At 31.7% G+C, this 14,968-nt stretch overlaps 2 protein-coding genes across 5 annotated transcripts in view; one reads left to right on the top strand and one right to left on the bottom strand.

Moving 5' to 3' along the window:
- Window positions 1-7,856, bottom strand: part of LOC105662227 (uncharacterized) — a 79,432-nt gene extending 71,576 nt beyond the window's left edge. The window contains exon 1 of the mRNA XM_012283230.2: window positions 7,096-7,856. The gene's annotated coding sequence lies outside the window, so the exon portion shown is untranslated. The remainder of the gene's footprint in view (window positions 1-7,095) is intronic.
- The window catches only part of LOC105662238 (uncharacterized), a 100,607-nt gene that overhangs the window by 52,477 nt on the left and 33,162 nt on the right, over window positions 1-14,968 (top strand). The window lies entirely within an intron of this gene.

Below are 14,968 nucleotides of genomic sequence, written 5' to 3'. Positions count from 1 at the left end.
GTTTCATCTTTCCAAATTCATAATTTACAAACTTTTGAACACCCAATTTTCCAATTTGAATGTCCAGATTTTCAAATTTCTGGATTTGCAAATTTAGGAATTTGATTTTTTGAAATTTTGAAATTTTGAAATTTTGAAATTTCCAAGTATCCATCTTTCCAAATTCATAATTGCAAAATTTCAAAATTTGGAAATTTTCAAATGTTCAATTTTCCATTTCAAATGTCCAAATTTATGAATCTCCAATTTTCTTTTTTTACATTTTCAAGTTTCCAAGTTTTCAAATTTCAAAATTTGTTGATTTCCAAATTTATGTATTTCCAACCTTTTTTTATATTTGCAAGTTTCCCTGTTTTCAAAATTCCAAATTTGTAAATTTCTTTTAAATTTTAAAAAATTGTAATTTCTATTTAAACTTCTAAATTTTTAAATATAATTTCATATAAGAATAAAAATGTTTATAATATTAATTTGTAATTAATTTGTACAATAGTAATTTTACTGTTTTAGTAATTATCACAAAAATAGTAAAAAAGTGCATAACTTCATATAATGTTTAAAAAAATTACTATAATTACTAGAACATAGTAACACGAGTATAGTTACTAATTTTTAATAGATAAGAAATAAATAGTGTATAGCCTGCATTCATAGCATTAATAAAATTCGATTTTCTTTAATAATAAAAGTTAACGAGCTAAAAGTAATAATTTAATGAAAACAACGCTTTTCTCTGTGGTGAAAACAACTTATCTCCATAATTGACGTACGATTTGTAATTCTTTTAATAATAAACTGTCTTATGATCACATGTAATGTTCATTTTTTATAAGCGGTAGAGCGATTAGTCTTGAAAAAGATACAAATTGAGTACACAAAACAAGTTATTCGACAATTCAAACAGCAGTATTGTAACATTCCAAGATAAACCTTGAACTTTCTATCGCATAACTACGAAGTAATTACGGGGGGTATGCGAAAGTTTTTAATCCCCTTTACAAGCTTTTGTTTTATTTTCGTATCGTGTATTATGATGTGTACAGTTATTAGTTTGGGAATTTGGAAAATTGGTAATTTTAAGATTTCTTATTTGGAAATTGAGAAATTTGGTAATTCAGAAATTAAGAATTGAGAAAATGGTAATTGGAAAATTTGGAATCGAGAAATTTGGTAATTGGAAAATTTGGAATTGAGAAATTTGGTAATTTGAAAATTTAGAATTGAGAAATTTGGTAATTTAGAAATTTAGAATTGAGAAATTTGGTATTTTGAAAATTTAGAATTGAGAAATTTGGTAATTTGAAAATTTAGAATACAAAAATTTGGTAATTTGAAAAATTAGAACTGAGAAATTTAGAATTAAGAAATTTGGTAATTTGATAATTTGAGAACTTGAGAATTTGGCAATTTTGGAATTTTGAGATTTATAATTTTGAAATTTCTTAATTTAGAATATCAGGAATTTAGAAATTTGGCAATTTAGGAATTTGGTGACTTAGGAATTTGATAATTTAGGAATTTGGAAATTTACTTGATAACTCAGAAACTCATTAATTCAAGAATTTGGTAATTTATTCATTTTCTAACATAGAACTCTTTCTAGGAAATTTGGTAATTTAGAAAATCCATAATTTAGAAATTTGGTGATTTAAGAATTTCCTACTTTAGAAATTTGATAATTCTAAAATTTGTTAATTTAGTAACTTGGTAACTTAAGTTATTAACTTAAAAGTTCAGAACCTTGACAATTTCAGAATTTAAAAATTTCTCTTTCACATTTCCCAAATAAATATTTCTAATCGACCATAAAATTACATCATAACTTTCCTTCAAAACTTTCCCAAACTTAACTCGCTAAAAAATGGGGGATGAGAACCCCTGTAGGCGCTGTATGCTCGGGGTTGGGTCCTCATCGAGGAAGATAATGAAGCAAGGAACGATGATAAACTGAACATAGTGGGGGGCTCAGATAATACCATAAAAAAGTTAGGAACTTAATGTCTTTGACCATTAGAAGAGAGTCACAGGGCAGATATACATTGAACGTCAGATTAACGTCCAACGCACGGTGAAATATTTCCGCTTCCTTTTCTCGTGACGTTCTCCCTGCGTACAACTCATCCTTTTAGTCCACCGGGAACAAAAGGGGGCCGATATTTCCGGGATGGATTATTGGGTTTTATTGGCGGCTCGATGAACCTCGCCGGATCGGATTTGCAAAGAAACAAAAACACGATTTCGTGCTCCGGTTTTAATCGATCGTCCACGGCGTATCCTGGGATGGCCTGAACGAGCATCGATATCGAAACCGTTCAAACGTGCTCACACGTATACTCCATGAAAATTTTGTCCTGTTACAATTTTGTCTGATACGCGTACGTGCAGACATTTTTACATTCCTGTCTGCAGTGTACAAGATCTCTCTTTTGTGAGGATTTGTCATTTTGGAATCCAGTCTTGGAGGAATTTTGAATTATTTTGAGTGTGCAAGATTTTTTTGATACATGTAAAATGTGAAGTCAGAAAATTATAGTTAGCTATGAGTTACATCTTGAATTTTTACAATAAATTAAATGGAATGCGGCATAATATTATAAATATGTATAATTAGTATGGGAGGAATTATATAATACTAAATTATTGCAAAAAAATATAGTAGCGTGTAGATTATATATTTGCAATACAATATGATTGTATGGAGACTTTATTTTGCAATAGTGAATAAAATAATAGTACCATTTTAAAGAAGAAACCATTTTAAAACAAATGAATACAATTGTATTTATTGTCACTTCTTCAAAGATTAATTAAAAATATTTCTGTAGCTCAAATATCTTGTTTTATTATTTCAATAAGTATTAAATACCTTGTTTGCATAAATTATTACTTGTAATACATTTATCAGTACATATTACCAAATTTTATTAAATATATTTAATATATAAAATAAGCAATAATTGTATATATTTATAAATTGAAATATGCAAAATAAAAACTATATATTTAAAGTTAGGTTAGGTTACTATTTATTATTACTTCAAAGATTAATTAAAAATATTTCTATAGCTCAAATAGCTTAAGTTATTATTTAAAAAAGTAAACACCCTGTTTGTATAAATTATTACTTGTAATACATATTAATAAATATTACCAAATTTTATAAAATACATTTAGTATATAAAATAAATAATAATTGCATATATTTTTAAAATAAGATATGCAAAATAAAAACTATATTTAAACTTAGGTTAGGTTACACATAGAATGGATTCTATTCAGGTCCTGTATATTATCAATATTTTATACAATACTGTCATTGCTTAAATATATTGTATGTTATATTTTTTTCTATATACATATGAAAATATTACCAATTTCTTATAAAAATATTTTCTTAAACATCCACAATAACCATACCAATTTTCTCAACTGCAATGAAGTTTTAAAAAGTCCTACGTTGCAAACGGTAAGTCGAAATATTCAAATAATTTTATTAGCAGTAAGTTGGCAACATTTTTCTGAGTTGGTAATACTTCTAAACTACTTCCGTCGCTGCGAGTAATGAAAGTGCGTTGCGATCGCGAGTGGTAAAATAATTCGATCTCACTAAAATTCCCAATTCGAATAAAACTAAATCTCTTTGTCCGTTAAATAAATTGATGATTCGACCAGGTATGCGGTGAAGTTAATCCTAGCCCGAGGGTGAAACCTTAAGTGTCATAATGACCCAAAGTGTAACGTTATTTCGAAAGGAACGACTTTCAACGGATTTTCGCATTTCCTGCTTTCTATTCTCGGTTTGAAGCTGCGCGTGGCGTAAACGCGCGCGCACGGTCAACCATATTTTATTTTCTTCCGGTGTGCTCCTCGGACGTGATGTATCTCTCGTGTGAATGAACAGCGAACGAGAACGGGAATAATTACGCAAAGAGCCGTGATATCAACAGCCGGCTGTGCTTCCAATACATCGCGTCATTTGTTTGCAAACACACATGCAGCACCGTCGACTCCGAATTGCCATTAATCGATCGACCGAACGGTCAACGTAACTGTCTCAATCATCGCGGCCATCGATTTATTCTCCGTAACAATAACCTCAATCCACTTGCCGATGCTAGGAATCGCGGAAGTATCGTTAACGAAGACTGCGAAGGCTGCAAACAGGCCAAGCTACTTATCTGGTATACACACGGTGATAAAATTTCGAAGATACGAAAGTGAACACAACATTTGTTCTATGCTTCGTTGTTTAACCCTTTGTGACTCATCATTCATACAACAGTTTCAAAGTGTTCTTTCTAACTAAATCTCTGGTGTTATAGAGTTAAACAGTCTTATACAGTGAGTTATACAGTGAAACAGTCTTATATAGGAAAGTAATGCAAAAAACTGAAAGAGTGTGGAAATAGAAAATATGGAAAGTCGAAACGCGTAATTCGGATCAATGTGCAAAGATGGCGACACTGTTGTATTAACATATATTAGCACTTCATATCATTTCTACCCGACAAAAGAACATCACAAACCCTTACTCATCAACTTGAATGAAACTCGACGAGTTTATGTTTATGCATGATTGGTCATTCTGTTATCTTCTTGATTTACGTAAATATTATTATCCGCGCACAATAAATTAGAATAAAATTGCATGGTTTTCAAATTCTACAAATGAAATTTTTTAAAAGTATTTTACGTCGGTTTTTTTATAGCAAGATTTTAGTATAGCTTCTCTTATTACTGTATGGTTATATTACATTTTTTTCTTGATATTCTCGATGTTATTGGTCGAGCTTTTAGCTTTATGGGGCTATCTGCAGAATAAGACACATGTAAAAGCTTCTACAATGGCTAATGCCGAAGGTTGTATTATCGCTGAATGTAGTGAAATACCACTCGATATATTACATAATGTAAAACAAGACAATACTTTGTTTATTTTAAAAGTGATGTCGTAAATCTTTTCTGCAAATAAAGGTAACCTTATTAGTAAAAAAAGTAATGACTTATTATATTCTTTTTACAATTATTGTAGTTTATATTAATAAAATGTACATTTTAAATTTTTGTTTTAAAATAATTTTCCCTATTTTTGCATTTTACGAATTGAGACAATTTAAAAGGGTGTGTTTTGATTTTGAGGTTAGTTTTCACACCTTTCAATGGCCGTTACGCACTAATGAAATATACTATTATTGTTATCTGAAATCACTCTATAAAAGAATAGTTTTATCTAAATGGGTAATTAAGGGTTCATGGTATTCATTTGTAAATGACGTATAAATTTCCATAAGAAACTATAACCCATTTTAGCAGGAATTTTAACCGCAAATGATGGACTTAAATCTTTAATGACGCAACTATGGTTTTAGCTTTAAGTTTATATTTTTCATATCCTTTTAAGGTTATATTTCCTTAGCTATTTACTTAGCTATTTTATTTATTGTATTAAAAATAACTATTTTCATAATATACACAAATTTTTTGTTTTTAGCGTAATTTTAAATAATGCAAATAATTTTCAAGATACAAGAATATCTTATTTTTGTTGCATATGCATACCTTGTAGTCTTGGGTCGCAATAGACCCGACCATCTTGAATCATGAGTTAATGTACTCAATTCTATGAAAATAATTTTTTCTAAATATTTGAAATTTTAATTCAATAAAAATATTTCTTAAAACTGATGTGTATTGAAATAAATATTTTAATTATTAGTATAGTAGATATCATAGAATACTGTAAGTATAATAATTGATGATATTATAAATAATGTAATTTATGTTAAAAATATAATTTTCTATTAACTAGAAATTTTTTACAATTCCTATAATTTTATTTCAACAAACTCTACAATTTTATTGTTTAACTCAATTTAAATGATAATATTGTATGATATAATTAAATGATATTAAATGTCAAACCAAAGTAACTTGCATTTATACTTGATTGTAGATAAATAAAAATGTTGTAATTAAATGCTTCAATATAAATATTAAAAAACAACTGTTTTAATTAAATCCTGTAATTTAATTTTTCCCAGAACATTTGATATTTTAATTTCATTTAAATTAAAACTAAATTTCTATTACATTTAACTGTGAAGAATTATTTAATTATATACGTCTAATTTAATTATACATTTCTGAATAATTAAAAACTTCCAAGATATTTAACTGTCTACAAATCTTTATCGTTCATTGCCACCTAATACTGTTTTCAAAGTTTCAAATGACAACTAAAAATCTAAATCTAAATAAAAGAACAATTTTAAGAACGCTTAGAACAGTTTAGCACAGCTGGGTAAATAATTTTAAATATGAAGGGGAACAGCAGTTTCTTTCTATTCAAAAGTAAACAATCCATTTAAATGGCCGACAACTGGTTTGACGTTCTAAATGTTCCCTTTCAAAAGTACTGACGTCGCTGAAATATCCACAATAACGACAATTTGTTGCTTTACTTCTCACAAAAACCGATCATTCAACTTAATGTCAAATAAAAGTAAACTCATAGAGAAAAAGAAATTAATAATCCTCCAGTTGGAACATCCAACCATTTATTGTCAGAACAGTACAAGTTTACTTCTTTACTATTCTTGAAGAACTTGACACGCAACTATTACGTATAGCATGCTTTCATAACCTGTTCTTTGAAATTTCACCCTTAACATTCGCCGCCACTATAGAGTTTAATATTCGCTACAAACTATATTAACTTTCGATATATCATAAATCCAATACATTCATAATTCTTTCACATACAAATTTTAAGTAATATTAAAAATTTTAAGATGACCATTTCACAGTGGTCCAGTATTAAACCAGTACACTAATTCAAAATGGTTGAATATTGCTTCACCGCGTTATTTTATTATGTAACAAAGAAAGTGGAATTTGAAAACCGGATTGAAAACACAAAACAAATCGGAAAATGTTCTAGAAATATTAACGCGTAATATCTTCAATAATTGATTTAATCGGCTTTCTACTACGGTAGCGGCGAAAAACTAGTCGACAACAGTGAGTTCAACGTTCCACGTGTAATTTCAAAACAGGTAGCCGTAGAGCCAAAGAGACACACTAAAACAAACTCACCATTCGAATTCCTGTCTCGACCAGCTTTTTCGACGTTATCAGATGAAACGTCTATTCAGCGTTGATCTTTCCGTGTTCCTGGTTTCGCGCCCTCTCTCGTCTGCGTATATTTACAAACTCACTTTTCCGCGGATGTCAACATACGAACACACAAGATCGTTACACGTCAGTTTTCTGACGATTCGGACACTGATCAGCTGTACACGAAACTAACACACCGGGGGTCACGTGGAAAGGGATCACTCTCACAGCACGTTTTTCTAAATAAAAGTCCGAGAAAAAGTTCTGTTCCGGTCACATCCTCGGTTACATTCGCCTCAGCTGAGGCTACCGGTTCTCTCCGGAAACGTGTGACGCACCTGTTTCGACAGATTGTCTCTCGATACAAACGATTCTTGCGCACGTTCGCGGACACTTTCACAAGCTCTTTTTTCCTCTTGGCATTCGTGCCACGTTCGAATCGTTCCCGCCGAGTTCGCTCTAAATCGTTTGAGATGTTCAAGGGTTTCACAGTTTGCTTTGCGTTTTCAGCGTCGTCGAATCCGTGATAGAAGATAGGGACAGTTGAATGGCTGTTTATCCGTCGCGATCGGTTCCATCGGGATCATGATCCACGTTGAAACCAGTTTCTCTATTCTGCCTTGAAGAACGGATACGGCTCACGAAGAGAGCTGCCTTCCGTTCGATGCAGACGTCGAGTGGCGACTGTCGTTTCTTCCGACACTCGGGCTGCTCCTGGCCTGTCCCTTCCCCCTCCCTGGTCGGCATCGAGTGAACCGACTATATGTACAACCACGAATTTATGCTATTACCGTACCACTGCCACCCCCGATGCTCCAATGCGCCTCCGCCTATGGCTACTGCTTCCCGGTGGCCTCCTCTTCAATCGCAGCCACCGTGACACCATGCTCCCTTCGCCCTCTAGTCACCTACACGCGCGATTTACCTCGGGAAACTCCTCACAGCTATTTTTTAACACGATCTTTAACCCTTTGCACTCCTTCATTTCTATTACACCTTCATTTACAAAATAAATAAAAGAGGTGCTCAATAAAATATATTATAACAGCGTGGAGTATGTGACAAATTTTTCATTTATTGTAAATAGTAAATAAATACAAATGTATATATTCAACCAATCCATTCATCTGAATTATTTATATGATTCAAGAGAAATGTGATGGCGAGCCACACTCCATATAGGAGTGCAAAGAGTTAACCCTCTTAATGTTTAAATAACCTTGAATTTTTATGAGAGAAATTAAAGGTTAATGTTTAAATAATCTTAATTTTTTGTAAGATAAATTAAAGCAATTTTTTGGTGTTTTCCAGAATTGTGTAGGACTCGTTTTATTTTGTTTATTAATGGTTTATCATGGGTGGTTCTTTTTTGAGAAGTTCTTAATGGGTGTCGATTTTTGAGCGGATTATAGTATTGTAAATGTATGCAATTTGGTATGACACAGATGGCATGATTGGTGTGTATTTATCTGTATTTTTTCCAGCTTTTAGTGACAAGTATTATTTAATTGTTTGTATTTGGCAAACTGTTGTAATTAAGCTAAACACTTGTATAAATAGAATAATAAATTTTAATTAATGGACAGCTGTATGATAAAAGAAAAAGGGCGATTAGTTTGCACAGAATTGTTTTAAATTTGTTATTTTTTGAAAGTTTTAATTGGGAAGTTGGAAATTTGAAATTTTGGAATTTGTGCATTTAAAAATTTATACACTTTAAAATTTGAGTGTTTAATTATTTGAGCATTTAAAAATTTAAGCGTTTGAGAATTTAGAAATTTAAAAATTTAAAAATTTGGGAATTTGGAAATTTGAGAATTTGAACATTTGGGAATTTGGAATTTTAAGAATTTGAGAATTTGGAAATTAAAAAATCTGGAAATTTGGAATTTTAAGAATTTGAAAATTTGGGTATTTCAAATTTTCGAATTTAAAAGCTTCTAAATTCTTGTATTCTCAAATATCCACGTTTCTAAATTACCACATTCCTTAATCCATATTTTCAAATTTCCACATTCCAAAATATCCACATTTTCAAATGACCACATCCACATTCTCCATAATTCAAATTCTGTATATTTCAAAATTCACGCATTGAACAATTTTCAAATTCCTAAATTTCTAAACTGTCAAATTGTCAAATTTCCAAATTTTTAAATTTCTAAATTCATGTTCTTAAATTCCTTAATTCTCAATGTATTAAATCGTCTTTATAAATTCCCAAATTTTTGTATCCCTAAATCCTCAAAATCTCAAATTCTCAAATTCTCAAATTCTCAAATTCTCAAATTCTCAAATTCTCAAATTCTCAAATTCTCAAATTCTTCAATTCATAAATTCATAAATTCTCAAATTTTCAAATTTTTAAATCTCTAACATGCCAAATGTTCGAATCTCCAAATTCTCAAATTATTAAATCTCTAACATCCCAAATCTTCAAATCTCTAAATTTCCAAATTCTAAAATCCTCAAATTCTCAAACTCCTCAATCCCCAAGACCTCAAATTCCCAAATTCTCAAATCTCCACCTTTAAAAATTCCCAAACAAACTCTGACAAATCCTTTTCTACGTTTTCCTCCTAGAATCAAGATGCATAAATAAGACGTCACTTTACACTCAGAAAAAGTTCATCACTCGTCAAACCTGTTCGAATAACCAATCTTCCTCATAATCAAAAATTCCACAACCACTTCATCAACTATACCACATTCATCATCACTTTTAAATGTACCATATCCACCTGTTAACAGAAACATTCGTTTACCTGATCTGTTCCTACAATCACTTACCCCAAACCGTCGTAAAAATTCCTGGCCGACAATTCACCGGAGGATTAGCTTTTTCCTCGATTCACCAAACCCACCTCTTCCCGAGAACGAGCGTATTATATACGGGATGGGGTGAGGTCCCCCGCCAAATTTGTCTGTGAGGGCACGATCTGGACATCCGTGGACTTCGTTAAAGTATCTCCCGTTGGAAGCAGCAGGTCCTCCCCCTGCGTTGTACAGGGTGTTTAAAAAGTAACTGTTCACACTATGACATGATTTTATTTTGATGAAAAAATGCAAATAAAAAATTTTGTGATTGATTTAAAGTTTGAAGTTCAAGATCAAATTCCACTGTTGAGGGTTAGGTCAATCATCATCCTACTTAAGGAGAGGATGAAATGTCTACAAGGAACTGTCAATTGGAACTCAACCGTTTGGCTGCAAAGCGATCTCAAAGTTTCGTTAGTGATATATTTGTAATGAAGATATGGGTACATTGTTATAAAGGTTCATGAAGGGTACGTTTGTAACGGTAGTATGTAAGGTATAAAGAAGTGTAACTTCGAAGATGTTCAATCTATGAATGAAATGAATTGTTCAATCTATGAATTCATTTTGTGGACTTAAATGTGGATATACATTTGTGGGTTCACATTTTGTGGATGTACATGTGAGCAGTGGATCAGTAACAAAACTTCATTATCAAAAGGAGAAGCTTGAATTAGAACTTATAGTTTGTTCAAGACATTTCATCCTCCTGATAGGATGAAGAGCCACATAAGGATTTGACCTAGACAGTGAGTATGTAATGTGACGTAAGTATGTAATGTGTAAAGAAGTGTCATTTCGAAGATGTTCTATCTAAGAATTAAATGAGTTGTTCAATCTATGAATTCATTCTGTGGACTTACATGTGGATCTACATTTGTGGGTTCACATTTTGTGGATGTACATGTGAGCAGTGGATCAGTAACAAAACTTCATTATCAAAAGGAGAAGGTTGAGTTAGAACTTACAGTTAGTTAAAGATATTTCATCCTCTTGAAAGGATGAAGGATTTGACCTAGACAGCGAAGGTCATTGAAATGAAACTTAAAGTTGCAGTAATCGGTGTATTTACTTTTAGTGCACCCTGTACCTCCGCGTGTTCGTGCGAAAAGCGGCACGGTGGTGCGTGTGCACGCACGTGCGTGGCGTGCCACGCGATTCCGGTCCCCTGTGGAATAAATCAAGTGAAGAAAACCTGCCGGAAGGTATTAACGTTGGGGTCGGTTCGCCCCGCGTGTTGTGTCCCTTCTCGCATCGGAGAGGGTTAAGCTATCCCCTCCGCCCTCGTCCCCTTATCGCGGGTCCCTGAAACGCCATGTACTCCCGGGGGATCTTCTCGTCTGGATTTACTCGGCTGACGAGCGATCTGCACGCCGGCCGGCCACAGCACGAGAGGACTCGGTCAAATAGAGAGAAGAGAATACCGGAGATACAGAGAATTCGGCTGGTGGGGGATGACAAGAGCGAGGGAATCCCTTATCAGAGGTCGCGCATGACGAGACAAGCTAATTGTGTTATCAGTGCACAACGGACGCTGCCTCTACCTCCGCGTCCTTTCCGATCTACCGAGCGTGAGTGTTTATTCTGTAAACTGTGCTAACATGCGCCCTGACCGTTCCTCTTGTCTGCCCGCTGAAAATTGCACGCTGAGTGGAAAGCGAGATCGAACCACTCTGTCCACGCTTTTCACGATGTTTCGATCCGCGCCAACATGTGGAGCGGTCCGCAATTAACAGGACAGGTTGTTTGATCTTTTGGAGATGCTTTGTTTCCTACACGCTTCTTGTTTTCGGTGATTATGGCTCGACTGAACGTTCGATATGGGGGTTAGGGGACCTTGACCTTCAAGTACGTTGTCAAGGATTGCATTCTGAACAACTTTTCTTTGTAACCGTTGTTCGACTTCAGTTTTCGAGATATTCATTCGTACAGTCCAGAACAAATCTGACTTTCTCAGGTGATGGTATTGGGATTTTTAGGGACTTGAATATTTTGAGATGTTTTTTTAAAGATTTTTGCATCTGGGCATTTTTACATATGGGAATATTTAGATATGTGGAAATTGTGATGTATAAATTTTTGCTTCGGGATTTTGGGATTAGGGAGTGCAAGGCATGTATATTTGAAGATCTAGGGATTTTTGTGGGCCAAGGATTTTGAGATATATGACTCTTTTGGTCAAAGAATTGGAAGATGTGGGGATTTAGGGAATTTTGTGATTCGGCGATTTACTGGTCTAGGGATTTTCGAGGTAAGAGATTGCAGGATCTAGGGATTTTTAATCTTAGAGATTACGGGATCTAAGGATTTTTAATCTTAGAGCTTGCGAGGCCTAGGGATTTTTAATCTTAAAGATTGCGGGATCTAAGGATTTTTAATTTTAGAGATTGCGGGATCTAGGGATTTTTAATCTTAGAGATTGCGGAGTCCAGGGATTTTTAAGCTTAGAGATTGTGGGATCTAGGAATTTTTAAGTTTAGAGATTGCAGTATCTATGAATTTTTGGAGATAGTAATTTTTAAATATATAAATTTTTGAATTTAGAAGTTCGAGGGTTTGGGGACTTTTTGTACTAGGATTTAAAAATCTAGTAACTTGGGTATGGACAAATTTCAATATTATGAAAACTGAGAATTTTAGAATTTATAAAATTTAATGCAAAAAGTTTTACAATGTAATAATTTGAACATTTTTACATTTGGAAATTTGGAAATTTGAGGATTGAGGAACTTGTACATTTGAGGATTTAAAAATTTGGAAATATAGGGATTTAAAATTTGGAAATTTGGGAATTGGTGATATGAAAATTTAGTGACGTCATAATTTAAAATGCAAGAAACTTCATTTACAAATTTATAAATTTATCAACTTGTAATTCCAAGTTTTGAAAATTTGGCATTATGAAAATTTTAAAAGGAAATTTCAAAATTTTTCATTTTTGGAATTTGAAAATTTAGAAAGTTTGATAATTATTTTCATCGTTTGGTAATTGTAATATATGTAATTTAAAATATTGAAGACAGGAAAATTGGTGAATTTAAATAACTTTTAAAATTGATAATTTTTTTTTAATTTTTTGAAAATTTATAAAATAAAAAAATTTTCAATTTATTTTATACAAATTGAGAATTCAATTTATAGAAGTGTGAGAATCCAGTACATATTTTAGAAAGGGTGAGTACATTTTTATTCATCCGGTTACACCACTAACTTTTGGTGCACACAAGTTTTACAAGCATGGTACAAATATGCAAATATTTTTACTCAACCTTACTATTTTATAATCGCATATTACATTTAATAAATAAACCAAGCTCTATAAAATACAAATACCAATTTATGTGATCTTGTATAACCTTACATATAATATTACTTAATTTATTGTGATATAATATTTCATGTAATATTTTATATAAGTAAAATTTTATTACCTTTTCGGAAATTATAAATTGTACATTTTAGCATGCTCCATATAACACTTCATGCGTATGTGGAACTACTCATAACCTATGTTTTAGTATCTTTAATAAATGTACTTTATCACAACAAAATAGAATAAATAAATCTAAAACTAGAAAACCACGTAGCTATATATTTCTCCACATGAATTCACCTTAACGACATTTCAAGCCGAATTTCAAACAAATTTTGCGCACATGGTCGATTATCGTAGCTCAAGGCGAATATACGCGACGGTTCTGTTTATTTTGTAAACCTGCCCGCAGAAACCCGCTATAACGCAACAGCTCCAAGAGGAAAATTTCGATCCGGATAAAGCAACGTCCAAACAACGCAGCATCCACCATCAAAAACCTTGCTCGAACTTCTTTCATAAGGCGAGATATTATGATCCATAATGCGCAGTTTAAAATTTCTTAAAAGAACCCAGCCACATAATATCAGCCATTATAGTAATCACTGTTATAAAAGTTAAGAACCAGTCAACTTCCTACAATATTTCCAATGTGTTATTACCAATATAATGTGGATTTAAATTCATGCGAGAGCATGCGATGTATACATACATGTTTTTATCAGTTGAGAAATATTGATGACCAGGGCCGGCCGTGGGAATTTTAACACCTCGTGCGAAAATTTTAATAAGATTTTTGAGAGGTCAATTTTTTACTATAAATATTGTTATAACTTCAGCACAAATATTAATATAAATTTACTATATATATTAAATAGTAGTGGTGATGGTATTAGTGATAATTAAATAGTAGTATTGATTATGATAATTTATAGGTTAGGTTAGGTTATGCAATTTATAGGTTATGGAAGCTTGATTATATTGCACCTATATATTTTGCAAAGAGAAGAGAAAAAGGAGGGAAATTATTGAAGATAAGATTATAAGATCATATAACAGAAAAACCGTGTTTATTAACACAGATGTATACATGTCATTTTTTAAGGTTATGTGTAGCGCAAGACAAATTTTAATATCTACAGATTTTAAATATATGAAATTTTTAAATTCTGAAATTCACAAACTATCAGGGTAATTAATTCAAATTCAAACTTTAGTTTTCCAAATTTCCAAATGTTTTTGAATTCTTGTACTTTCAAATTTTTAAAGTACAAATTTAAAATTGCTCAATTTCCAAAATATCAGCATTTTTCCATTCTACAATTAAAAATTTGCAAATTACTAGTTTTTAAATTTACTAATTTACTAATTCACTGATTTACTAGTTCACTGATTTACTAATTCACTGATTTACTAATTCGCTTATTTACTAATTCGCTGATTTACTAATTCGCTGATTTAATAATTCGCTGATTTACTAATTCGCTGATTTACTAATTCGCTGATTTAATAATTCGCTGATTTACTAATTCGCTGATTTACTAATTCGCTGATTTACTAATTCATTGATTTACTAATTTACTGATTTACTAATTCACTGATTTACTAATTCACTAATTTACTAATTTACTAATTTACTAATTCACTAATTTACTAATTTACTAATTTACTAATTTACTAATTTACTTCTGTACTAATGTACTAGTTTATTAGTTTACTAGT

Source organism: Megachile rotundata, chromosome 11 (assembly GCF_050947335.1).
Source record: "Megachile rotundata isolate GNS110a chromosome 11, iyMegRotu1, whole genome shotgun sequence".
NCBI lineage: Eukaryota > Metazoa > Arthropoda > Insecta > Hymenoptera > Megachilidae > Megachile > Megachile rotundata.
Note: the sequence above shows the minus strand (reverse complement) of the source record. Positions and strands in the feature narration are given on the sequence as shown.